This window comes from Gymnoscopelus braueri (genome assembly GCF_963280865.1).
Source record: "Gymnoscopelus braueri genome assembly, chromosome: 10".
In the NCBI taxonomy this organism is placed as follows: Eukaryota; Metazoa; Chordata; class Actinopteri; order Myctophiformes; family Myctophidae; genus Gymnoscopelus; species Gymnoscopelus braueri.
Window position 1 is genome coordinate 6510215 of NC_137611.1, and position 26431 is coordinate 6536645.

A 26431-nucleotide genomic window follows, 5' to 3' on the forward strand; every position below is an offset into this window, starting at 1 on the left:
CAGAATGCGGCACAAACACAACACCAATGGTTTGGATCATGTGGATTGTGGAAGTTAAATGGTGGATTTGTGGATAGGACTCTATATCAGGGGTCTTCAACCTTTTCAGGCCAAGGACCCCCTAGCTGAGAGAGAGATGAAGCAGGGACCCCCTCTACATATTGTATAAAAGTGTGTTGCAGATTAAACCTTTTCATAGATTTCAACAGTGTTGTGTGAACTAATGTTTTTTGTTTATTTCACTTAAACCCTCAAGTTAATGCTTCAATCGTTGGCTCTGTACTTGATCTGCTCTTTTTTCCTTCTACACCAAACCTCTTTGCCGAAAATAGCCAATCTACAAGCGAGGCGTTGTGAGCTTGTAGATCTGCTATTTTCGGCTATTTCCCCTCAGAATAGGGATTCTAAGGTTGAAGGTGTTAATGTAAAAAAGAAATCCTATCACTCAAAGATTTGGTGGCCCCCCTTTAGTAACTCTGAGGACCCCCTAGGGTCCTCAGAGTTACACACCCCATGAAGCCTTGATTTCATGGATTTATTTTTGTTTTTGTGGCATTCCTAAGACAATAGTTTGATGACCGTGTGTATTTCCGGTAGGAGACACAAATAATCTACTTTGTCTCCTATCGGATACAGGAAAAGGAGACGGAAATCAAATTATTAGCTTAGGAATCAAATTGATAGAAAATAAGTAATTTTTTGGGTGAACTCCTCCTTTAAGGCTAAAAGCATAACACACAAAAAGTCCTGGGGACTTTTTTCCACATAGCATAAAATAATAATAATAATAATACAATGTATGCAGACTGTAAAATGAATACTTACTCATGTACCCTGTAGTAATACAAGTATACAAGGTATAAAGGCCAACATTGCTGTAATGATAAAGCACACATAGAGGACATACAGTGGTGAAAACTTTATTAAATCAAACAACCAAAAACGTTTAAATATTGGTCTGAAATGTCCAGTACAAATATTTATGTTAATCTGTGTGAAGATGTGTATGGTGGCCTTTTCCCCTAAAAATGTCTAGATAACTCTCAAAAGCAGGTGTGTATACAGAGATATTTGGAGTAAAACATGAAAAATGCAGGGCAAAGGTTTTTCCTTGGCCTCTAGAGAGTGTGCATACAAAGATTTACACTGATCGGTGCAGTTATAGGTAAAAACACAAATCGGCCTGTTACAGCGCCACCATGAGGCTGATTTGAACATTTTCAAATGGCATTTCTTCCTCGGCCTAATGGGAATGTGTTTGCAAAATTTCACGGAAATTGCATGATGTGTTCATGATTTGAGGCATTTTGTTCAAAACGGAGTACTCCTGCAAACTTTGAAAGTCAATGTTTGCCAATCAGGATGGAATATGAAAAATCTGAAATGAGCCGTTTCTTTTAATGACTATAGAGATACTATCTAGCGATTTGCTGGATTTTTGGCCAAAATCTGTAGGAGTACTGTCCAAAAATGTGTTTTGCACAAATCGGCCTCCTGGTGGCGCTATAAAAGGCCCATGTGAAAAATTTGGATCATCCAGGGAGTGTGTGTGCACAGTTTCGCTGCGATCAAGCCAACGGTGCCAGAGATTAGCTGTACACAAACTGACAAAATGACACACGGACACACACACACGGACGGACGGACAGACAGGGAGTAAAACATACTCTCTCGCCATGCCTTTTGGCCTGGCGGAGACAACAATTGACTCCAGACCAAAAATGCTGAAGCCATGGTTGATGCCATCTTTGTATTGAAAGTCTTTTTGCTATATTTTTGCATGCAATTGCTTATAACCATGTCATCTAAATGCCAATTCATTATAAACCCTGAATAATTTCAAATAAAGTATATATAAAACGTAGATGAGGTGTCGAAATGATATTAAGTAGTAAAGGTCTGCTCCTTTTTTAGCTCGGCACCAAATCTCTTTAATGAAAATAGCCCATCTACAAGTCGCAATGTGACGCATTGTGAGCATTGTAGATCGGCTATTTTCGTCACGTTTGTCTCAAGGCCAGTCCACACCAATGTTACTCCTTGCAACTCCTTGCAACCGTTATCCCCAATGGCAGTTGCAAAGAGTTGCATTGGTGTGGACTGGCCTTAAAACTGTCTTGTTGCAAGGAGTTGCGACTAGCTGCATTGGTGCGGTCTGGTCTTTAGAATGGGGCAGTTGCTATAGAGTTTTTGTTCAGTAACAGTGGTCTCCCTGTCTCTCCAGGTCTTTAATAAACTGTACATTTTCAGGTTGGTTACAAATTAAGCCCCATCAGCAGAGGGAACCCCACAAATATAATTCCTCAGCTTGTGTCATACTTTTGTCAAATTATTTTCACCAAATACACTTGTTTATTCACAGAGCTGGAGAGACCCCAGTCGTCTATAGCAGTGGTTCTGAACCTTGTGTTATAATTAATACATATTGTGAAAACAGCAGATCTACATGCTCACAACGCCTCACATTGCAAGGTCTTAATAGTCCTTAAATTGTGACTTCATCCCAAAAATTAGACCCACGGGTTGAGAACCACTGGCCTATAGCAACGATTATACAGGAATATAGAGTGGGCAGAGGATGGGCCGTGGGTAGCGTGGGAACCAACGCCCATCCTGCCACATTAACAACACAGATCATCACTTTATTTTATTCACATACCAGTAGACTAACCTTTTTCATCATCTAAACTGACCATTTTATTGACCAAAATAATTTGATGACTTTGGAAATAAACTGTTAACATCTTGAGGTTTGCTTTCTTTGGCGAAGAACAGTCAGCATGTTGATGAAGACATTGTCAACTTGTCTCTATGTAAATATCTCTGATGATGGCCCATCATCATCTAGGTGTCTTTTGTTATGAGCCTTTTACATTGAAATGGTCCCTGACTGCAGTTAATTGGAGGAGGTGGGAGGAGGTTTTTCTTCACTCCAAGACAAAAGACACACACACACACACACACACACACACACACACACACACACACACACACACACACACACACACACACACACACACACACACACACACACACACACACCTTATTGTTGTCTTATTTGCATTTCAAATGTGCCGGCCGGCCCACTTGGCACAGCACGGATAATCTACACACACTTTAGGTGTGTCATTGTCTCCAAGTATCCCCCAATCTAGACTTGGTTGTCGTTGATCTACATGTGATTCTCAAACTCTCTAATTTCAAGGACCCCCACATTAGATTTGCATTAGACCACAAACCTACATTTGACAAGATGTTTATCTCTGGAACCCAAATCTAAGATATTTATGTTATTAGGAATGATTCAGTCAAATTGTCGGTCCATAATACATTTACTGAAGGTATGGAGATCACAGTGAAATTGTGATCAAATTCAATGACCTCTGGAGGTCCCCAAACCCTACATTGAGATCCACTGATCTACAATGTGGCAAATTAAGAACTAACTAGAGACACCATGATTGATATACTGATATCTGTTTGGTGCATCTCATGTGTTTGGTAGTTGAGGAAACTCAGCATTTATGAATGAAACAATGTCATTCATTAGTAAACACTCCCCCACTCTGTGTGCAGTGCAAAGGGCCTTGATCAGCCACATCCTGAAAAGACAGGAGAGGATATGTAAAATGTTATTATATTAGGCAGTATCGTCTCAACAACCTAAGAGTCTCCAGATAAATATAAATCCCTGTCTGCAGATTTGACTCTAATTTAAAAACAATAAAAGACTAGGGGTCCTTTACTTTAGGGAGTTTCAGGGGGATCCCAGCTAATTTGGTGAAAGATTTGGTGTAGAGGAAAACAGGGAGGGGGGGGGGGGGGCAGTCAACATAGTGGTTCATATAGCATAAAAATGATGACTATTTTAACCTGTTTTATACTATACTTCTGGGTCACTGTTCAAGATTATCATTTTATAATGACAACACAAAAACAACTAATAACTAGACGCGTCGCAATTCTGGGAAATTGCAAAGTTTGGTTGCGCCGACGCCGGTCGCTGGTGCCGGCCGCCGGGACTCGAGGAATACGCCTTGAGGAATAGCGTCGGAGGCTGCACGACGTGCGATTCGAATACGGGAATTCGTGACACGTGACGTTTTGATTTGAGGAAATAGTCCCCTCCCACTAAAGAAACAGGCCCCTCCCATAAATGTAGCAGGCCAATGACATCATCATGTCACTCCTGAGATCACTTGCTTTTCTTTTTGAGAGAACTGATCCCTCCAAAAATCATGTTTTTGTGTCAAACAGTTACATTTTGCGCATTTGTGGCGCACCCTGTGGGTCAAAGTGGAAATGCTTTTGGGGATTTGTTGAGTAAACCATCTTCGACATGAGATTCAAATTTGGGATTGACTGGACGTTTCGTTCGAGTTTTTTGGCATTTTTTGTAAAACAGGCTCCTCCCGCTAACTTTGAAATCCAATTACGAACGGTATGGACTATCAAAATTCCGCTTGGATGTGTTTATCGCATGGCTCCATAGATCATGTGTACCGATTTTTGTGAGATTTGGAAAAAATCTGTAGGAGGAGGAGCTAAAAGTGTGTTTTGAAGAAAATTCAAAATGGCGGAAAATCTATCCAGACGGAAATGGGCGTGGCCTATATGGGGAGTTGCGTCGTGACCCATGGAATCCAGGGGAAAATATGTTTTTATTTTACGACATACGGTTCAAGAGTTATAGGCCAAAACGTGAAGGGAGCTGTTATAGCGCCACCATGTAGCCACATAGTGGCGCTATAACAGCTCCCTTCCTTTATAATAAAATGCATTATTATTATTATTATTAGTGTGGTTGACTGGTGTAATCTTTTTATTAATAATTTAGCAATAAACTATGAACCTCCCCTCAATTTGGGATTGACTGGACGTTTCGTTCGCGTTTTTGTAAAACTTTGAAATCCAATTACTGTCAAATGGCCGATCTACAAGTAGATTTGTAGATCTGCTATTTTCGTCTATTTCCCCTCAGAATAGGGATTCTAAGGTTGAAGGTGTTAATGTAAAAAATAAATCCTATCACTCAAAGATTTGGTGGCCCCCCTTTAGTAACTCTGAGGACCCCCTAGGGGTCCCGGACCCCCTGTTGAAGACCCCTGCTCTATATGAACAAACTTGTTATATCAACAAAACGCATCGCATTCTGTTTGTGTGACATGCATGATGCAAAGGTTTTGAAAGAGAAACTGGTCAAAGTCACTGGCCACCTACTGTAAGACATTAAAGGAGGAGTTCACCCAAAAAAAATACTTATTTTCTATCAATTACACACCCCATGAAGCCTTGATTTCATGGATTTATTTTATTTTTTGTGGCATTCCTAAGACATAATCAAATTATTAGCTTAGAAATGCGACAAAAACAAAAAAATATCTAATTGATAAAAAAATAAATCATTTTTTGGGTGAACTCCTCCTTTAAGGCTAAAAGCATAACACAAAAAAGTCCTGGGGTCTTGTTTCCACATAGCATAAAATAATAATAATAATAATACAATGTATGCAGACTGTAAAATGAATACTTACTCATGTACCCTGTAGTAATACAAGTATACATGGTATAAAGGCTAACATTGCTGTAATGATAAAGCACACATAGAGGACATACAGTGGTGAAACCTTTATTAAATCAAACAACCAAAAACATTATCAACATGTATTTCCCCCGGTATTAAAGTGTTTATTTGAGTAAAAAAAAACGGAGTTAATGTAAATAAGTAATCTGTAAAAACAATTCCGTAAAAGTAAACAAAGTCAACTGTCAGCTGTCTCAGACATCTACCAAATATGTACTATGATAATTTAACAATACAAACAACACACGTGTCAACACACAGTGAACAGCTACACAAAACCAGCAGCTTGTCAGCACTTTACTGCACCATTATGCATGCATATCAATGATAATAATAATGAACAAGACTCGTTTTAATCCCGACAAATGTGGACAGACAGTGGTGCTCATGTTGTTCTACCAATAACCTATAGGCTGGAGGGAATAATACAAGATTATAAAAAAACAAGCAATTGAAATTACATCATGTTAAATGGAAAATAATATCCATACACAAGATAAATCAAACATCTATATACACAAACAAATAATGTTTATTCAGTCGTGTTGATATTGTCAGATTATGAGATTCCTCTGTTTAGTATCCTTGTCATTGACATCCTGGATTAGACTGAATGATCATATGTGTGTCTGTGTGTGACTAACTTCAACTAGAGGCTTTTCACCTGTATGAGTCATCATGTGTTTTTTAAGATGACTTGTGCTAACACAGCCTTTACCACAAACTGTACAGGTATAGGGCTTTTCACCTGTATGAGTCATCATGTGTGTTTTTAGATTACACTGTTGACTAAAGCCTTTACCACAAACTGTACAAGAAAAGGGCTTTTCACCTGTATGAGTCCTCATGTGTGTTTTTAGATGACCCTGTTGATTAAAGCCTTTACCACAAACTGTACAAGAAAAGGGCTTTTCACCTGTATGAGTCCTCATGTGTGTTTTTAGATTACATTGTTGATTATGGCCTTTACCACAAACTGTACAAGAAAAGGGCTTTTCACCTTTATGAGTCCTCATGTGTGTGTTTTTAGATGACCCTGTTGATTACAGCCTTTACCACAAACTGTACAAGAAAAGGGCTTTTTGCCTGTATGAGTTTGTTTCTGTGATTTCAGGTCTTGGGACAGCTTTCGCTGTCCTCCCACATGTTGTGTCTTTTGTGATTTCAGTGAGTTTAAAGCTGACTGATCTGCCCTAGTCTCCTCCCAGTCATCACTGTCTTCAGTGTCTGATTCAGAACAGTGTGAAGAGAGGAGCTGGTCATCACTAGTTGGTTGTGATGTTCCACAGTCCTCTACATCAGCTTGTGTTTTCATGTGTTCAGTTGAGGTGCTGGCTACAGGCTCTGTCTGTCTGTTTTCATCATCATCTTCACTTTTCACAGCTAGTAATGTCAACGTTGACCCACCAGCCTCTTCTGGTCTTTGAAGTAGCTCCTCTTGTTCCTCTTTAATCTGTGGAGGTTGTGGTTCCTCCTGGAGCAGACTGGGGCTCCTCTCCTCTTCAGGGCAAACCTCCTCTTTACACACAGGGACATGCAGGAAGTCTACGAAAAAGATACAATGAGACTCTATAAAATGTTTGAATCTTGTACATCCACTGCAGTACCTCAGTGCAGAGTTGTGGCTGGAATAAGTATCAACAGATTACTCTTTGCCCACAACTGAACCATCGTCTGATTCATGGTACATTTAGATTGATGCAGCGGTCCGTGCATCAATGTAGTCACATTGTTAATGCTAAAATCGACAACCAATTCATATCGGTTCAACTTTACACCCTCAGTACCGGCCTACTTTCACCAATAAAATAAATAAAGAGAGTGTGCTTGAAACTTACTGAGATCCAGGTGGTCTTCAGGTTCCTGTTTAATAGAAACAGTCCTGGCTGGAGAACTGATCTTCACCTGCAGACTGGACTCCACACACTGATCTGGAATGAAGGAATACAGCACACACTTTAATAATATGGACTTTGGTAAGACACAAATACAAACTTTAATAATAAGGACTTTGATGTGATGTGAATAAGGACTGTAATAATAAGGACTTTGTGACATAAATAAGGACTTCAATAATAAGGACTTTGTGACATAAATCAGGATTTTTTAAAAACAATAATGAATCTAATCTCAAAATGAAAGAACCTCAGCAAGCAGTATTGTTATTGCATATTAGAAACAGCCAATCAGTTTGATAACAGATGTATGATCCTAAAATAGATGACACAAGTAGGTATAATATTGTTGCTGTCAGGTGGAAACCAGGTGGACAATAATTTACGAGAAAAAAATCACTTCAAAGGTTAACATATGGAGATACAAGGTTTCTGCCCGACAGCAACGATATGTTAACAAAATGAACAGCTGCTATAATAGAACAGTGAGAATCAGGATGTGAATCTCAGGATTCACATGGGAACGGTGCGGCTCCATCTAGAGTTACCAAATGGAAATCACGTACTGAATTTATTGACATTGTGTGTGTGTGTGTGTGTGTGTGTGTGTGTGTGTGTGTGTGTGTGTGTGTGTGTGTGTGTGTGTGTGTGTGTGTGTGACAGACATACTTGCAGTGTGTAGTTTGATGTTATGTGTGCAAGAGACATACCTGCAGTGTGTAGTTTAATGGTGTGTGTGTGTAACAGACAACCTGCAGTGTGTAGTTTGATGTTGTGTGTGTGTGTGTGTGTGTGTGTGTGTGTGTGTGTGTGTGTGAGTGAGTGTGTGTGTGTGTGTGTGTGTGACAGACATACTTGCAGTGTGTAGTTTGATGTTGTGTGCAAGAGACATACCTGCAGTGTGTAGTTTAATGGTGTGTGTGTGTGTAACAGACAACCTGCAGTGTGTAGTTTGATATTGTGTGTGCAACAGACATACCTGCAATGTGTAGTTTAATGTTGTGCGTGTGTAACAGACTACCTGCAGTGTGTAGTTTGATGTTGTGTGTGCAACAGACATACCTGCAGTGTGTAGATCGATGTCCATATCAAAATCAATGTCCAGCAGTTTGTTTTGTTTCTCCAGCAGAGTTTCTAGTGTCTCTATCTCTCTCTGGAAGAGGTTGCACATGAACTCTGCAGCCGCACTGAGGCGCTCCAACACAAACACTCTGACAAGCTTCACACAACAAACATCAGCACCACGCTGCTGTTTGTCCAAAACACACAATATCTCCTCTCCCACCGACGTCATGTGTTCATTTATCTTCAGCCATACAGACTCCATTTGACACGTTTTTACCTCCTTTATGGCCTTTAGCCCCCTGGTGGAAGAGGTGTGTAAGTGAAGATAGAGCTGTGGAAAGACAGTCTGTCCTCCCTCACTGTGAGTCCTGAGAGTTTAACTGTGGTGTGTCCTGGAGTCTGAGCAGGAGGACAGAGTGGAGATTTGGAGTGAAAACACCACCATTTATCTTGAAGAGGAGAAACACCTCCCACCTCCTCACATTCTTCCAGTTCACTGCAGTCAGGGTCCATTTAAATGTGAAAGGCTCATAACAAAAGACAGTGTAATGATGGGTCATCGTCAGAGAAACATTTACATAGATGCAAGTTCCAATGTCTTTTGTTACATCAACATGTTGACTGTTTTTCTTTCACCGAAGAAAGCAAACCCATGATGACAGATTTCACTCACTTCTTTGTGATGAGGCAAAAGTGAACTTTGAGTTTTAGCTATTGATCAAGTTCTTCTGTGGAATTGTCAGTTTAGATAACAAAATGTTACTTTGCTGTGAAAACAAGTGTGTTTGGTGGACATACGCTGTCATGCCACCCTTTTTTGTTTTAGAAAATGTGCTGAATTCTGGGTTTTGTCAGCACTGCACACAGAGTGGGAGTGTTTACTAATGAATAACATTATTCCAGTTATTTTGTTCTTCTTTTACATAGCATGTGAATGAATTCTTGAACTACCAACAATGTCTTTACTTTCATTTCAATACCCAGAGCAACATGTTGCGCAGATGTTAAAAATCTGCATACTGATTGACATACAGATAGACAGATACAGAACTAAAATATTAGTTAACTTCATATGGGGAACTATTACTAGGGAGGTTACAAATGTATAAAAAAATAAAGGATGGAGGGCTTGGTAAAAATGTAGCATCCGGTTTATAAAGAAGAGCTTTGTTGATAGTTGAGGCCTTGAGTTGGAACAAACAGAAGGGTTGTGCAAGGAGCTCTGTGCCTTATTTTAATATTACGTATGGTGAGTTAGTAAGCACATCTGCTTTTTGAAAACTGTTAAAAGACCTATTGAGAACTGTAATGAGGACGAATCTATTGAACAATGTATGGGTTTTTTGCCATGGATCAGGAGTTCCATTGGCCTGTTGTGTGCACTGTGGTCAGCCAACTATGGACCACTCCATGTGCCATGGTCATACATCAGGAGTCAATCTCTGGAGAGGTGGTCTTTAAACAAATATAAAACTGAACTAAAAAGACAAAAAAACAATTGACTCCAGACCAAAAATGCTGAAGCCATGGTTGATGCCATCTTTGTATTGAACGTCTTTTTGCTATATTTTTGTATGCAATTGCTTATAACCATGTCATCTAAATGCCAATTCATTATAAACCCTGAATAATTTCAAATAAAGTATATATAAAACGTAGATGAGGTGTTGAAATTATATTAAGCAGTAGAGGTCTGCTCCTTTTTGAGCTCAGCACCAAATCTCTTTACTGAAAATAGCCCATCTACAAGTCGCAATGTGACGCATTGTGAGCATTGTAGATCGGCTATTTTCGTCACGTTTGTCTCAAGGCCAGTCCACACCAATGTTACCCCTTGCAACCATTATCCCCAGTTGCAAAGAGTTAAATTGGTGTGGACTGTTCTTAAAACTGTCTTGTTGCAAGGAGTTGCGACTAGTTCCTCTTTGCCTCTTTGCCTGGCCTACTTGTTGTTAACTAGTTGTACGAACGCTTGTTTTATTGTTTTATTGGATCTTGTTTAGTCGATACAATTATTTGTTTTAGCTCCTGCTCATTTGATTTTGCTATTTTCTCTCATCTGTTTAAGGAAATAGGTAGCTGATATATTGCACTTTTACCTTAGCGCTAGGTATACTCTTGGTTGCTTGTTTTTGCAGAAAATGCACTTAAGACTTCTGGTGATTAGTAGTTTTTGTTCCCTACCTATGTTGAATGCACTTATTGTAAGTCGCTTTGGATAAAAGCGTCTGCTAAATGACTGCAATGTAGTTGCATTAGTGCGGTCTGGTCTTTAGAATGTTGCTTTAGAGTTTTTGTTCAGTAACAGTGGTCTCTCCAGGTCTTTAATAAACTGTTCATTTTCAGGTTGGTTACAAATTAAGTCAAATGTGTCAAATTAAGTTTTGTCAAATTATTTTCACCAAATACACTTGTTTATTAACTTTTTACTGAAGAGCTGGAGAGACCCCTGTCGTCTATAGCAGTGGTTCTGAACCTTGTGTTATAATTAATACATATTGTGAAAACAGCAGATCTACATGCTCACAACGCCTCACATTGCGAGGTCTTAATAGTCCTTAAATTGTGACTTCATCCCAAAAATTAGACCCACAAGTTGAGAACCACTGGCCTATAGCAATGATTATACAGAAATATAGAGTGGGCAGAGGATGGGCCGTGGGTAGCGTGGGAACCAACGCCCATCCTGCCAAATTAACAACACAGATCATCACTATATTTTATTCACATACCAGTAGACTAACCTTTTTCATCATCTAAACTGACCGTTTTATTGACCAAAATAATTTGATGACTTAAACTAAATAATAAATAAACTGTTAACATCTTGAGGTTTGCTTTCTTTGGCGAAGAACAGTCAGCATGTTGATGAAGACATTGTCAACTTGTCTCTATGTAAATATCTCTGATGATGGCCCATCATCATCTAGGTGTCTTTTGTTATGAGCCTTTTACATTGAAATAGTCCCTGACTGCAGTTAACTGGAGGAGGTGGGAGGAGGTTTTTCTCCACTCCAAGACAAAAGACACACACACACACACACACACACACACACACATACACCTTATTGTTGTCTTATTTGCATTTCAAATGTGCCGGCCGGCACAGCACAGATAATCTACACACACTTTAGGTGTGTCATTAGATCCAAGTATCCCCCAATCTAGACTTGGTTGTCGTTGATCTACATGTGATTCTCAAACGCTCTAATTTCAAGGACCCCACATTTCAGTTCAGTTCAGTTCAGTTCAGTTCAGTTCAGTTCAGTTCAGTTCAGTTCAGTTCAGTTCAGTTCAGTTCAGTTCAGTTCAGTTTTTTTTTATTTTCGGATAATGGGCACAAACATGATAACAAATAACATTTCATTATTATTATTATTATTTTCTCAGTAGTGTCCAAGAGTCTGAAAAGGGGCTAGGGAGAAGCACTAGGCTTGTCGGGCCCTGCCCTGTAGTCTTCATTATTGTTTTAATCACAAAGCACGCCCCATGGCGTACTTCCCAGTGAGCCATAGTCGTTTTTTAGACGTTCGTTTTTTTTGTAGACCTAAATTAGATGGTCTAGATTCGGTCTATATCTAGACCAAATCTAGCCGATTGAATTTAAACAATTATTCCATAAATATTGATTAAAAAAAACAACTGTAAGTTGCATAACTGATCTCCAAATATTGGACAAAAATAAATTGAATAGCCATTGATCAATATACAGTATAGTTTAGATTTAGCCTTGATCTAGACGTTTATATCAAAACTATATATCAACGTTCAAATGTAGACCATTTCTAAACTTTTATTTTTTATTCATGTTGTTTGAAAATCTTTATTTTAGGGTTTATTTTTTACCTAACATTAGGTTCAGAAATTATTATATCTCACTATTGTCACTATTGATCAATGTACAGTATAGTTTAGATTTAGCCTTGATCTAGACGTTTAAATCAAAACTATATATCAACGTTTAGATTTAGACCATATTTAAATCATTAAATACATTTTATGTTTTAGTCATGTTTTTTGAAAACGTACATATTAGGATGCTAATATGTTTAGAAATACTATTACAGCGAAATAATGCAGTTTGCATAATGGTGATAATATGCAAATATATTTTTTTAATATGTATAAATATAACAAATAAAGGCAGTTTGCACTAATGGTGATAGGCTAATATAAAATACAGAAGAACGAGTGAAAGCCAAGCAGTAAACTGCTAACCTCGCATCACTAGACTTTCTACAGTAAACCGCAGATTGGGTTTGGAGGTCGTTTTGCTTGTTTCTTTCACGAGACTTGGCAACATTGGTTTTGCTTAGCGGTCTCACAAGACGTGGCAACCCCTGGAGAGGTTTTGTAACAACACGGAAGTCAGCAACGCGTTCTAAGGCAAGCGGAAAACTGAACAGAAGAGACTATAAAGAACAGAATTGCAAAAAACATTAATTCTGAACTCAGTACACTGCATAGGTGAGTGCTAAAGGATACATTATTTGAAGGAGATGTTTATTTGTGTTGACATAGTTAGTTGGTCATGTACTAGTTAGCATTAGCCAACTAGCTGCCAGCTAGCTTCTGCCCAAACACAATTCAATGTTTTTTACTGGTGGACCGTAACGAAGTACAATCACTTGAGTTTAAATACAAATTTTAATACTTTAACAATAAAATAATCGTTTATATGTGTAAGGTTTAATCTGGAGTTAAGACTTTACAGAACCTTGTGGAATGTTTGATTAATGTATTATTTTTTCTTTATTTTTTTTGAACGACCTGTACCAGTAAAACCGACAAAGAACAACAATAATAATGGTGCTATCAGATGAAACACCACAGGTAAAAAAACATTTCGTGAGTTTTACATGTAACTGGCCTTAAAAACAATGTATCTAGCTATTTCTCACCACTAGTAAGACAACATTATTAACCTTTCCTTGAGTTGGGCCATGTGTTGAATATATTGTTTAAATCAATCAGTAGCCTATTTACATTTATTTACAGCTCTCAATCTAGGTGATGTCTAAAAGTGGCAAACTGGTGACTTTTGTCACATTTTATCTATCTATCTATCTATCTGGCTATTCCACGACAATGACTGCAACTCCTTGCAACTATTTGTGGAGCAGTTACTCTGCTCTTTTCCTTATGATAGTAAGGTCTAGATAATATGGGTGTTAAAGTGCTGAGAATATAGCATCTCCTATCTGTCATATTACTATGTCCAAAGATGTGGAAGGAGGCTAAGGTTATTCCTATAGATCTAGGTTATACCTAGAACTATAAGTATTTTACCTGTTTTGAGCAAAATCATGGACAAGTTTGTGCATTCACAAATTCAAGCTTGTTTTGTTTCAAACAAGCTTGCAACATATTCTCAACATGCCTATAGAGCTGGTCACTCTACTTATACTGCTTTGATACAGGTGACTGATGACTGGCTTAAAGCTATAGATAACTCTATGCTGGTGGGAGCTGTGCTGTTAGATTTGTTTGTTATTTTGTCCTTTTTATGTTGGGAGTATTGTCATATTCGTTCATTACAATAATATACATCTGGCCTAATTATCCTCCCCAGGTGAATCACTGCCCAGTGCCCATAGCTAAGACAGTTTTGACAGCCCCTCTACACACCTCAACACCAGGTAAATTTAAATGCTATGTTAATTGATTTAAGCCCAATGTTAAATATATATATATTGTAGATGGAAATTACAGCCTGTATCAGTATTAATGTCAAAACAAAACCTTAAGAGTTTTCTAATTCCTTCATTTCGTTTTCTGCTGTAGATCTTGACAAAACTCCGGTCAGCCGTAAAAGAGGAAGAACTGCACAAGGTGACTGCACATGAATGATTAACATTTTAAATACATTTTGACAGTTTTTGTTTGTTTGTTTACCCGCCTGTATTATCGTTGGGACTACTACTACTATGCTTTAGGTCCTCTAGAAAAAATGAGTGTAACAGAACGTTTAGCCGGAAGATTAAAATAAAAATGTATTAAAATATATTATGTATTTCAACAACAGTACATCTACTGTGGGGGCCTTACTCCTGAACAGAACAAACTAGGACTCCACAATGAAAATGTGGATAAAGCACAGCATATATCATACATGACTTGATGGTGTAAGAAGGTGTAATTTCAATGTGTTTTCACACCCAGCAGAACATTGAAGCTACACACCGGTCCAAATCAGATCCAGAAATACACAAGGTAACTTTCAATTGACTGTAGCAGTGAGCAAAATGGGTTTCAATGGGGGTTTTCTCTCCCCCAACAGTGAAGCCATAATCTGGGCCAAGAAAATGTCTGGACTCTACTCCACCTTTCAATTGACTATAACAGTAATCCTCAATGGTGATGTTGCAAGTATGACATGTAGCCTAATTACCTTGTCTTTCACCAACAGGAAATCTTATCAGAACTCCCAGGAGAAAGTCACAGGATTCCAAAAGGTACATTTTGATAAAGTTTGGAAGTCATCTTACTCTGTCAAAAGTTTAATTGGGGAGAGATAATGATGTTGAACTTGAAAACAAGTAATGTTGTTTATTAAGATCTGCACCAGCCAAAGTATAGCCTCACATTCTAAATCACAGGCAGACTGTCACATGGTTTGTTTATTTCAGTTTCCCATGTCGGAGAAAAGTAAGAATGGAATTATTTATCACATTCCACTGTGTTAGTGTATTATTTCTGTTTCATATCAACATAATTGTCTTCATTGCAGGTTGGCAGAGTGTGCCGTTTTTCTTTTTGCAATTTAGCTTCACGTTTTCTTTTTGTTTCAGACTTTTCACCAATGGCCTGATGAGTCCTTTCTACTTGCATGGACAGCAGGAGAGAGCTTTCAAAAGCACTGCCTTCTATCTGTCATCAATGGTAAAAATAACTTTGTCAGTGCTAGTTATTTGTTGATTGCTTATTCACGTTGTACACGTGTGACTGACATATACTAGATAACCTCTGTAATGTCTACTGTCAGTCTGAGAGTTATTTGTCATTGTTTTGACTGCAGAAGACATTCAGAGAGACAATGGAGAACCTCGTCAGCGCTGCCATCTCTGACCACTTCAAGCAGGCGCCTGGTAGAAGTGGTGGAGAGGGATACAAGAAGAAGAAGAAGCAAATCCAATGTTATTATTTGGTCAAAACATTTTGTTAAAACTTGTCTTTTCTTGTTGTTTAACGCATTAAGACAGGGAACGCATTTCTTTGGCTATTCAAAAAATAGCAGATATACAAGCTCATAGTGCGGAACTCTGTGCCGCGCTAAGAGCTTGTAGATCTTCTATTTTTTGAAGATTAAAAAAAAAAGTGTAAATCTTTGAATAAATATATATATGCATTTAAACTCAAGTCTAGGCAAAGCAAAGATTTGACGTAAAAACATACATTCAAAGATTTGCAAAAATGTTCAAGATTGTTAAAACAAAAATATAGCAGATCGACTAGCGCTGAGTGCCGTGCTATGAGCTTGTAGATCTGCTATTTTTGAATAGCTCAAGTATAAGATGTGTTAAAGCAGAGGTCTTCAACAGAGGGTCCGGGACCCCTAAGGGGTCCTCAGAGTTACTACAGGGGGTCCGCCAGATCTTTGTGTGATATGATATTTTTTACATTAACCACTTGAACCCTAGCATTCTTTTTCTGAGGAGAGCTTTAGCCAAAAATAGCAGATCTACAAGCTCACAACGCCTTGCGCTGCGAGGCGTTGTGAGCTTGTAGATCTGCTATTTTTGGCAAAGAGGTTTGGTGTAGAGGGGGAAAAAAAGATGAATATACAACACAATGTTATAGATATGGGGGTCCCTGCTTCATCTCTCTCTCAGCTAGGGGGTCCTTGGCCTGAAAACGTTCAAGACCCCTGTGTTAAAAATCTAACATGACAGGTCTTAATGGCTTAAAGCATTAAGAGGCGCAGAAATTAAAGAACGATTGTACAAGCTTTGGTATGTTTTTTTGTTGAAATATGTATTGTGATTACAGTTGAAGGATAGTTATGTTCAGAGTAGATCAACGTTAACATTAAGAAACATGATTTTATCCAGTGGTACAATAAAGAGTAGCATGACATTAGTGTCACACTGCAACCTATTTAAAAGATCCAGAAAGATAACAACATAATGTTAACAAATTATCAGAACATCATGGGACTACACCACTACCAAGGTAAGCAAAACAGGTAAAATTTGGTCCATCAGGTAGTTTTTGTAGAGAACCTGGATCTGCATTAAAATTGAGGCATTTAAATGCATTAATATAGGTTTCGTGTGAATAATTTGATAGATCTTAAAGGTGTATATTGCCTACAAGTTGTTTAGATGTTATTTAAACATATGATTTAATTATAAGTATATTAATATCCTTATTAAATAGACGTTTACATGACGTCTAAACAACGTTCATAGTCTATAATAGGGTTTAACCCACTGAGCGTCTATTAGACGTCTAAATAACGTCTAGGCCAAATCCGGTTTATGAGTGGTCTAAAAATGAAAGTTTTTTCGACGTCTAGGCTAAGCCTAGACGTTCTTTCAACGTCATTTGAACGGTTATATATTTATATCTAGCCGTCCAAACGACGTTGAAATAACGTCTAGGCTAGGTTTAGACGTTGAAAAAACTTTCAATTCTAGACCACTCATAAACCGGATTTAGCCTAGACGGCTAGGTGACGTTTAGACGTCATTTAAACGTCTAATAGCCCGAAAAATGCTCAGTGGGTTACTTACGTATAAATTATTTATATATACATATATATATGTACATATATACATGGTATGTGGTATATACATCCCAATATAATACAATAGTATGTTGTATATTATAATATAATTCAATATTACAATAGCAATAGTATAGTAACAATATAATAGTATATAGTATAATTGCAAATATATAACACAACATATCCCAACACATCATTTAATATAATATGTTATGATATAATATGATATAACAATACAGCAATTACAATATTATAACCATTTCTACTGTCTAATATAATTATACAATGTAATTATATAACACTACATCATACTTTCAATCAAGCTCTTCTTCCCTTCTGTACCTATCGAAAATAGATCTCTTTAGTCTAACTTTGAATTTATGTATGTTTTCACAATATTTTAATTCATCCTCTAACCCATTCCATAGGGTGGCTCCATAAGAAGAGATACACATTATTTTAAGATCTGTTTTCATCACATGTTTCTTGAAGTTCAGTGGTCCTCTGAGGTTATATCCCCCCTCTTTATCCAAAAATTTGCTTCGTACATTTCCCGGTAATTGATTATATCTTGCTTTATACATGACCTGTAGTGTTTTAAAGATGACCATATCCTTGAACTTCAAAAGATGTGATTGAAGAAACAATATATGTGTATGGTCCCGATATCCTGCATTATTTATTACTCTTATTGCTCTTTTTTGAATTATGATTAATGAATTTATGGTTGATTTGTATGTGTCACCCCATACCTCTGAGCAGTAATATAAATAGGGTAATATCATTGCACAGTACAGGGTATGTAATGAGCTGGGATTAAGTTTGTATCTTGCCTTACTTATGATTGCTATGCTCTTTGCCATTTTTTTCCTCACATGTTCTATATGGGGTTTCCAGCAGAGTTTATGGTCTAGGATCACTCCCAAGAATTTATTTTCATATACTCTTTCTATTATATTATTATCTATTATCAACTGGATATCTATTTTTATCTGGCGGTTTCCAAAGACCATACATTTTGTTTTATTTAGGTTTAGAGATAATTTATTTCTGTCAAACCAGAGTTTGTATTTGCTCATTTCTATTGTTAAGACCTTCATAAGCTGCTGGATGTCCTCCCCAGTACAGAACATGTTAGTATCATCAGCAAATAGTACACACTTCAATACACTTGACACTGAGCACAAATCATTGATGTATAAGTTAAACAGTTTGGGACACAAAACTGACCCTTGGGGGACTCCACACATAATGTTCAGGCTTCTGGATTTGCATTCTCCAAGTTGTACAATTTGTTCTCTGTTTTGTATGTAGCTTTCAAGCCAATTTGACACCACCCCTCTGAAACCATATTTTACCATTTTCCTTATAAGGATAGTGTGGTCTGTTGTGTCAAAGGATTTTTTTAAGTCTACAAAGACTCCAACCGTGTACATCTTTGAATCTATGTTTTTTATTATTTCTTCTGTTAGTTCAATCAATGCCATTGCGGGAGATCTGTTGGCTCTAAAACCGTATTGGCTCTCTGTTAGTAAGTAATTTTTTTCTACAAAGTGATCTAACCTGTCCACAAATAATTTCTCCAATACCTTTGAGAACTGTGAGAGCAAGGAAATTGGTCTGTAGTTGGTGAAATGCTGTTTATTGCCTGCTTTGTAAACTGGGATAACTTTTGCCTTTTTCATTTTATTTGGGAATATGCCATTTCTGAAAGATGAGTTGCATATGAAGGTAAATGGTTTTACTACGGTGTCCATAATTTTTTTGACAAGTGACATGCTTAGGTCATTACAGTCAGTGGAAGTCTTATTTTTGCAGTTTCCAACAATTTCCATAACTTCCTGTTCCTCCACAGCTCTCAAAAACATAGAGTTAGGGTTGCAGAAACCCCATTCATCGGCAGGCACATTTTCCTCTGGTCTTGCGGTTTTTATTTCATTTGCAAGTGTGGGTCCTATATTAACAAAGAAGTGATTGAAGCCATTTGCTATTTCGTTTAGATTGGTTATTGTTTTACCATTGTCAATGAAGGTTTGCGGATAGTTTGTGGACAGTGATCCTTTTTTTATGATTCTGTTCAGAATACTCCATAATCCCTTTATATTATTTTTATGGTTTTCTAATAAGTTATTATAATAATCTTTTTTACTTGCTTTTATAAAATGAGTTAATTTATTTTTATATCTTTTATATTTATTTTCATTATCTACAGTTCTATGTCTTATGTATTCCTTATATAATGTATTCTTTTTGTTACAGGCATTTTTTTATTTATGCGTAATCCACGGTTTCTTTGTCTCTATTTTCTTTTCTTTACATCTCTGAGTAGGGCAGTTTTTGTCAAACAGTTCCCCAAATATACTAATGAATATATTATATGCTATATTAGTATCATCTTCATTATATATGATGTTCCAGTTCTGAGCCAGCAGATCCTGCCTTAGGGCTGCAATGGTCTCTTCTGTTATTAGTCGTTTATATCTAGGTATAGCTGCTATATCTTTATTTTCATATTCACACTTATATATAGCAAATATTGGCAGGTGATCTGTAATGTCTGTCACTAATACCCCCCTCTCTATGTTATTTCCAAATTAATTTATATGTTATCAATTAGTGTTGCTGAGTTTGTAGTTATTCTAGTAGGTCTTGTTATTAATGGATATAGATTAATGCTATACATATTATCAATAAATGTATCTATGTATTTATGCTTTTGTGAATTTAATACATTCAAATTATAGTCACCACAGATAAAAATGACTTTCTGGTGGGATTTGGAAAACACACTTTCCATAGTTTTGTAAATATGTCAATGTCAGTCCCAGGAGCTCTGTAGATGCAGCTGACAATAATATTTTTATGTTTTTCTCTACATATCTCAATAGTATATTACATACATTACAATACATTCTAGCACATTATCAATAACAATAGACATATTTTCTATCACTTCATATTTTAGGTTGATGTCCATATACAGGGCAACTCCACCCCCTATTTTCTTTTCTCTGTTCCTATAATTAAGTTCATACTCTTTAAGAGGAAAGTTGATACCCCTGTCAGGGTCAAACCATGTTTCAGAGACAGCAACAATATTGAAGGGTTTTTTATGTTTATCTAGGTAATCCCTGATGTTTCCATAATTTGTATACATGCTCCTACTATTGAAGTGTATTATTGATATATCTTTTCCAGGTGGTTTTATATTTAGTTGTTCCTCAGTATTGCCGTGCTATGAGCTTGTAGATCTGCTATTTTTTGAATAGCCCAAAGAAATCTTTAAAATGACACAGATGCTTTACCGGTCTAAATGGGTTAATGTGCACATTGTCCCTCGAGGAGCTCCATTCATGGGGTGAATAACACATAATCTCCAGTGTCCATCCTGGTGTATTTAGCTCCATGCCAGGAGGGAGAGAGCAGCTTATTCTCTTGTTTTCACACACAGATGCCTGTATGGACGCTCTGATGTAGTTGCCAAGAAATAGCCTTCATGTGTTTGTGCCTCTTTGTATTTATACCTGCCTTTATCTTCTCTGTCCTGTCTGTCTCTCTCTCAGTTTACCTCTATCCATTCCTCTTTTTTGTCTCCTCTTCCTCTCCCTCTCCGTCTCTCTCTCCGTCTCTCTCTCTCTCTCTCTCTCTCTCTCTCTCTCTCTCTCTCTCTCTCTCTCTCTCTCTCTCTATCTCCTTTCTCTTTGTTGTCTCCGCTAAGCCGGTTTGGCCGAGACTATGACTATGTCTCGGCCAATGTCCGTCTGTGCGTCCTTGTGTGCGTCCTTGTGTGTGCGTGTGTTCGTCCGTCTGTCTGTGAGCAGCTAATCTCCGGCACCGTTGGACCGATCAACTGTGCACGTATGGAGGCCAGAGCAGAACCAGTTTCCATAAGTTTTTCACATCGACTTGTAATAGCGCCACCATTAGGCAGATCTTTTCAATACTTTTTTTTTAATATTACGCATGCAGCGGCCGATTACTGTAAACTTCACATTGGCCGGTTATAGCACCACCAGGAGGCAGATTTTTGCAAAACATTTATTTTTGCTATTAGAGATTTTGTCCAAACATCACGCAAATCAGTACACATTGGCCCTCATTTATCAACACGGAGCAGCCCAAATAATGGGCGTACGGCGCGTTGTGAGCTTGTAGATCTGCTATTTTCAAAATATACAGCGCTTCTGCGAGCGCATTTTCGGGACTCCCGATGATCTTTTCATGGACAGTGAGGTGTACAAACTTACAGTAGCTTGTCCTATGTTATGGAGTTATGTCATAGAGAGTTATGAAGACTACAACCTGGCTGGGTTAAGGATATAAACCCGACGCTCCAATCTCTTATTAACGTGGCGGCACGGAATCACTGCAGCCTGGCTGGCCGAGTCTGACTGCTTTATTTTAGTGTAACTCGAACGCGCACTGCTTGATATGGGGTAAATAAATTAATATGCAAACGTATTCCATTCATGGTGATGTGATTGTTATCATAATATGTAATTCATGTAGGGGGGGGGGGGGAGAGGGAGAGAGAGAGAGAGAGAGAGAGAGAGAGAGAGAGAGAGAGAGAGAGAGAGAGAGAGAGAGAGAGAGAGAGAGAGAGAGAGAGAGAGAGAGAGGCAGGCGTGTGACTTGACAGGCAGCGAGGCGAGTCGGCGAAACTGTCTTTCCTTTAGGTTCTTCATGTCGTAAAATCAGGGTGTTTCCAGAATATTTAAGGGCGTGTTATTTATATGACGCTCGTTTTCAGACGTGAGATTTATCAAGGCAGGGACCAAATGTACGCTCGGATCGGCTGTGTAGGATTCGTTGATAAATGTGACTTCGACGTTGGCGTACGGCCGAATATATGGAAAAATATACGCCGGTTTATACACTGCGTTGATAAATGAGGGTGTGTATCTCTATAGTCATGTGATCAAGATCGACCTGTCCGATTTTTCATGTTTCATCCTGATTGGCTGAGATTGACTACCTGGCCTGGCGGAGACCTGTGCTTCTAGTTTCCCTCCTGTCTCATTCAGCCTGTTATCTGTCCGTCTGTGTGTGAATACATAGTGTTGGCAGGTGGAAGCAGCGAGTGTCCTGACATCCTGCAGGTCATGCACCGAGCGCAGACATCAACACAATTTGAAACACGCTCTTTTTTTCTCCTTCTCTTTTGAGGTTTTTTATCCAGTGGCTTACAATGAACACACCTGTTTCACAACAACACACAGTAAAGCCACATTTCCCAGAAAGTCCCCTCTCTTAAGCCATGGATTTATGTTGCTGTCTTGTCTGCGGTTGACTGACACATCAGTCTCTTTGATCTCATTGACCTCAGTCTGTCAGCGTTATTGATCTATACGGTTGATCAAACATATAGTATGTTTTGATTGATTGAATACTTTATTAGACAGAAATGTAAGCACTTGGTATTAACGTAGAGTAGGTGGCCAGTGACTTTGACCAGTTTCACTTTCAAAACCTTTGCATCATCATCATGTCACACACACAGAATGCGGCACAAACACAACACCAATGGTTTGGATCATGTGGATTGTGGAAGTTAAATGGTGGATTTGTGGATAGGACTCTATATCAGGGGTCTTCAACCTTTTCAGGCCAAGGACCCCCTAGCTGAGAGAGAGATGAAGCAGGGACCCCCTCTACATATTGTATAAAAGTGTGTTGCAGATTAAACCTTTTCATAGATTTCAACAGTGTTGTGTGAACTAATGTTTTTTGTTTATTTCACTTAAACCCTCAAGTCAATACTTCAATCGTTGGCTCTGTACTTGATATGCTCTTTTTTCCTTCTACACCAAACCTCTTTGCCGAAAATAGAAGATCTACAAGCTCACAACGCCGAGCTCGTAGATCTGCTATTTTCGGCTATTTCCCCTCAGAATAGGGATTCTAAGGTTGAAGGTGTTAATGTAAAAAAGAAATCCTATCACTCAAAGATTTGGTGGCCCCCCTTTAGTAACTCTGAAGACCCCCTAGGGGTCCCGGACCCCCTGTTGAAGACCCTGCTCTATATGAACAAACTTGTTATATCAACAAAACGCATCGCATTCTGTTTGTGTGACATGCATGATGCAAAGGTTTTGAAAGAGAAACTGGTCAAAGTCACTGGCCACCTACTGTAAGACATTAAAGGAGGAGTTCACCCAAAAAATGACTTATTTTCTATCAATTACACACCCCATGAAGCCTTGATTTCATGGATTTATTTTTGTTTTTGTGGCATTCCTAAGACAATAATTTGAAGACCGTGTGTATTTACGGTAGGAGACACAAATAATCTACTTTGTGTCTCCTACCGGATACATTAGCCGGTAGGAGACGGGAATCAAATTATTAGCTTAGGAATGTGACAAAAACAAAAAAGAATCCAATTGATAGAAAATAAGTCATTTTGTGGGTGAACTCCTCCTTTAAGGCTAAAAGCATAACACAAAAAAAGTCCTGGGGTCTTGTTTCCACATAGCATAAAATAATAATAGTAATAATAATAATAATAATAATAATAATAATAATAATAATAATAATAATAATAATAATAATACAATGTATGCAGACTGTAAAATGAATACTTCCTCATGTACCCTGTAGTAATACAAGTATACAAGGTATAAAGGCTAACATTGCTGTAATGATAAAGCACACATAGAGGACATACAGTGGTGAAACCTTTATTAAATCAAACAACCAAAAACATTATCAACATTTATTTTCCCAGGTATTAAAGTGTTTCTTTGAGTTAAAAAAAAACGGAGTAAATGTAAATAAGTAATCTGTAAAAACAATTCCGTAAAAGTAAACTAAGTCAACTGTCAGCTGTCTCAGACATCTACCAAATATGTACTATGATAATTTAACAATACAAACAACACACGTGTCAACACACAGTGAACAGCTACACAAAACCAGCAGCTTGTCAGCACTTTACTGCACCATTATGCATATCAATGAAAATAATAATGAACAAGACTCGTTTTAATCCCGACAAATGTGGACAGACAGTGGTGCTCATGTTGTTCTACCAATAACCTATAGGCTGGAGGGAATAATAGAAGATTATAAAAAACAAGCAATTGAAATTACATCATGTTAAATGGAAAATAAGATAAATCAAACATCTATATACAGAAACAAATAATGTTTATTCAGTCGTGTTGATATTGTCAGATTATGAGATTCCTCTGCTTTAGTATCCTTGTCATTGACATCCTGGATTAGACTGAATGATCATATGTGTGTCTGTGTGTGACTAACTTCAACTAAAGGCTTCCCCCCTGTATGAGTCCTCATGTGTTTGTTTAGATTACTTGTGCTAGCAAAGCTTTTACCACAAATTGTACAGGTACAGGGCTTTTCACCTGTATGAGTCATCATGTGTGTTTTTAGATTACTTGTGCTAAGACAGCCTTTACCACAAACTGTACAGGTACAGGGCTTTTCACCTGTATGAGTCCTCATGTGTGTTTTTAGATTACTTGTGCTAGCAAAGCTTTTACCACAAAATGTACAGGTATAGGGCTTTTCACCTGTATGAGTCATCATATGTGTTTTTAGATGACCCTTGTGAACACAGCCTTTACCGCAAATTGTACAGGTAAAGGGCTTTTCACCTGTATGAGTCATCATGTGTATTTTAAGATGACCTGTGTTAAGACAGCCTTTACCACAAACTGTACAGGTAGAGGGCTTTTCACCTGTATGAGTCCTCATGTGTGTTTTTAGACTACACTGTTGATTAAAGCCTTTACCACAAACTGTACAAGAAAAGGGCTTTTCACCTGTATGAGTCATCATGTGTTTTTTAAGATGACTTGTGCTAAGACAGCCTTTACCACAAACTGTACAGGTACAGGGCTTTTCACCTGTATGAGTCATCATGTGTGTTTTTAGATTACCCTTGTAAACACAGCCTTTACCACAAACTGTACAGGTAAAGGGCTTTTCACCTGTATGAGTTATCATGTGTTTTTTAATAGTATTTTTCTGATTAAAGCCTTTACCACATACTGTACAAGAAAAGGGCTTTTCGCCTGTATGAGTCCTCATGTGTGTTTTTAGATCGCTTGTGCTAACAAAGCCTTTACCACAAACTGTACAAGAAAAGGGCCTTTCGCCTGTATGAGTCATCATGTGTATTTTAAGATGACTTTTGCTAACACAGCCTTTACTACATACTGTACAAGAAAATGGCTTTTTGTCTGTATGAGTTTGTTTCTGTGATTTCAGGTCTTGGGACAGCTTTCGCTGTCCTCCCACATGTTGTGTCTTGTGTGATTTCAGTGTGTTTAAAGCTGACTGATCTGCCCTAGTCTTCTCCCAGTCGTCACTGTCTTCAGTGTCTGATTCAGAACAGTGTGAAGAGAGGAGCTGGTCATCACTAGTTGGTTGTGATGTTCCACAGTCCTCTACATCAGCTTGTGTTTTCATGTGTTCAGTTGAGGTGCTGGCTACAGGCTCTGTCTCTCTGTTTTCATCAGACAAATGATCTTGAGACAAGATCTGACTGCTAGCACCAAACGATCTACGCCGACTTAGATCGTTTGGTGCTAGCAGTCAGATCTTGTCTCTTTTCTACACGTCTGTTGTTCAAACTGTGATGTTGTACTGTAGCACGGCCTGGTTTAACAGCCTACCAGTGGTATATAAGAACAAACTGTATAGCCAAATTAAGATCTGCGCTAAAATTGTTGGTAGGCCAGTTGAGGCTGTGTTACGTTCCTTTAAAGAAGCCCAGATCAATAGCATGCTTAGACTGGCGAAGAGCATCTCCTCTGACCCCTTACATGTCTTAAATGATGAATATCGACTGTTGCCCTCCAGGAGGCGTTTTGGAGTCCCAGAATATAAGAAAAACAGGCTAAAGAACTCTTTTGTACACCAGTCTGTTCTGCTTTTAAACCAATATCGGTAAGCCAAGAGGATGTTCTATTGTTCTTGTTTCTGTCTGCTACTGTGATGTGAGTCCTGTAATGTATTGTGTATGTCCTGTCTGTATCTTGAAACGGTGACGTCTTGGACACAAAACAAATTTCAGTGAAAACTGACAATAAAGTTGTATCGTATCGTATCGTATCGTATCGTATCGTATCATCATCTTCACTTTTCACAGCTAGTAATGTCAACGTTGACCCACCAGCCTCTTCTGGT

The 26431-nt window shown here is 38.0% G+C and overlaps 1 long non-coding RNA gene across 3 annotated transcripts; it reads left to right on the forward strand.

Moving 5' to 3' along the window:
* The first annotated feature begins 12896 nt into the window (after positions 1-12896).
* LOC308093341 lies at positions 12897-15737 on the forward strand. Of its 3 annotated transcripts, none has more exons than XR_013933881.1 (8): positions 12907-13011; positions 13324-13377; positions 14117-14183; positions 14329-14376; positions 14707-14757; positions 14954-14999; positions 15336-15426; positions 15563-15737. It is a non-coding gene; the product is annotated as an uncharacterized lncRNA (long non-coding RNA). The 3 variants fall into 3 exon arrangements; XR_013933882.1 differs by having other exon boundaries at positions 14710-14757; XR_013933880.1 differs by lacking the exon at positions 13324-13377 and having other exon boundaries at positions 12897-13011.
* The last annotated feature ends 10694 nt before the right edge of the window (positions 15738-26431 follow it).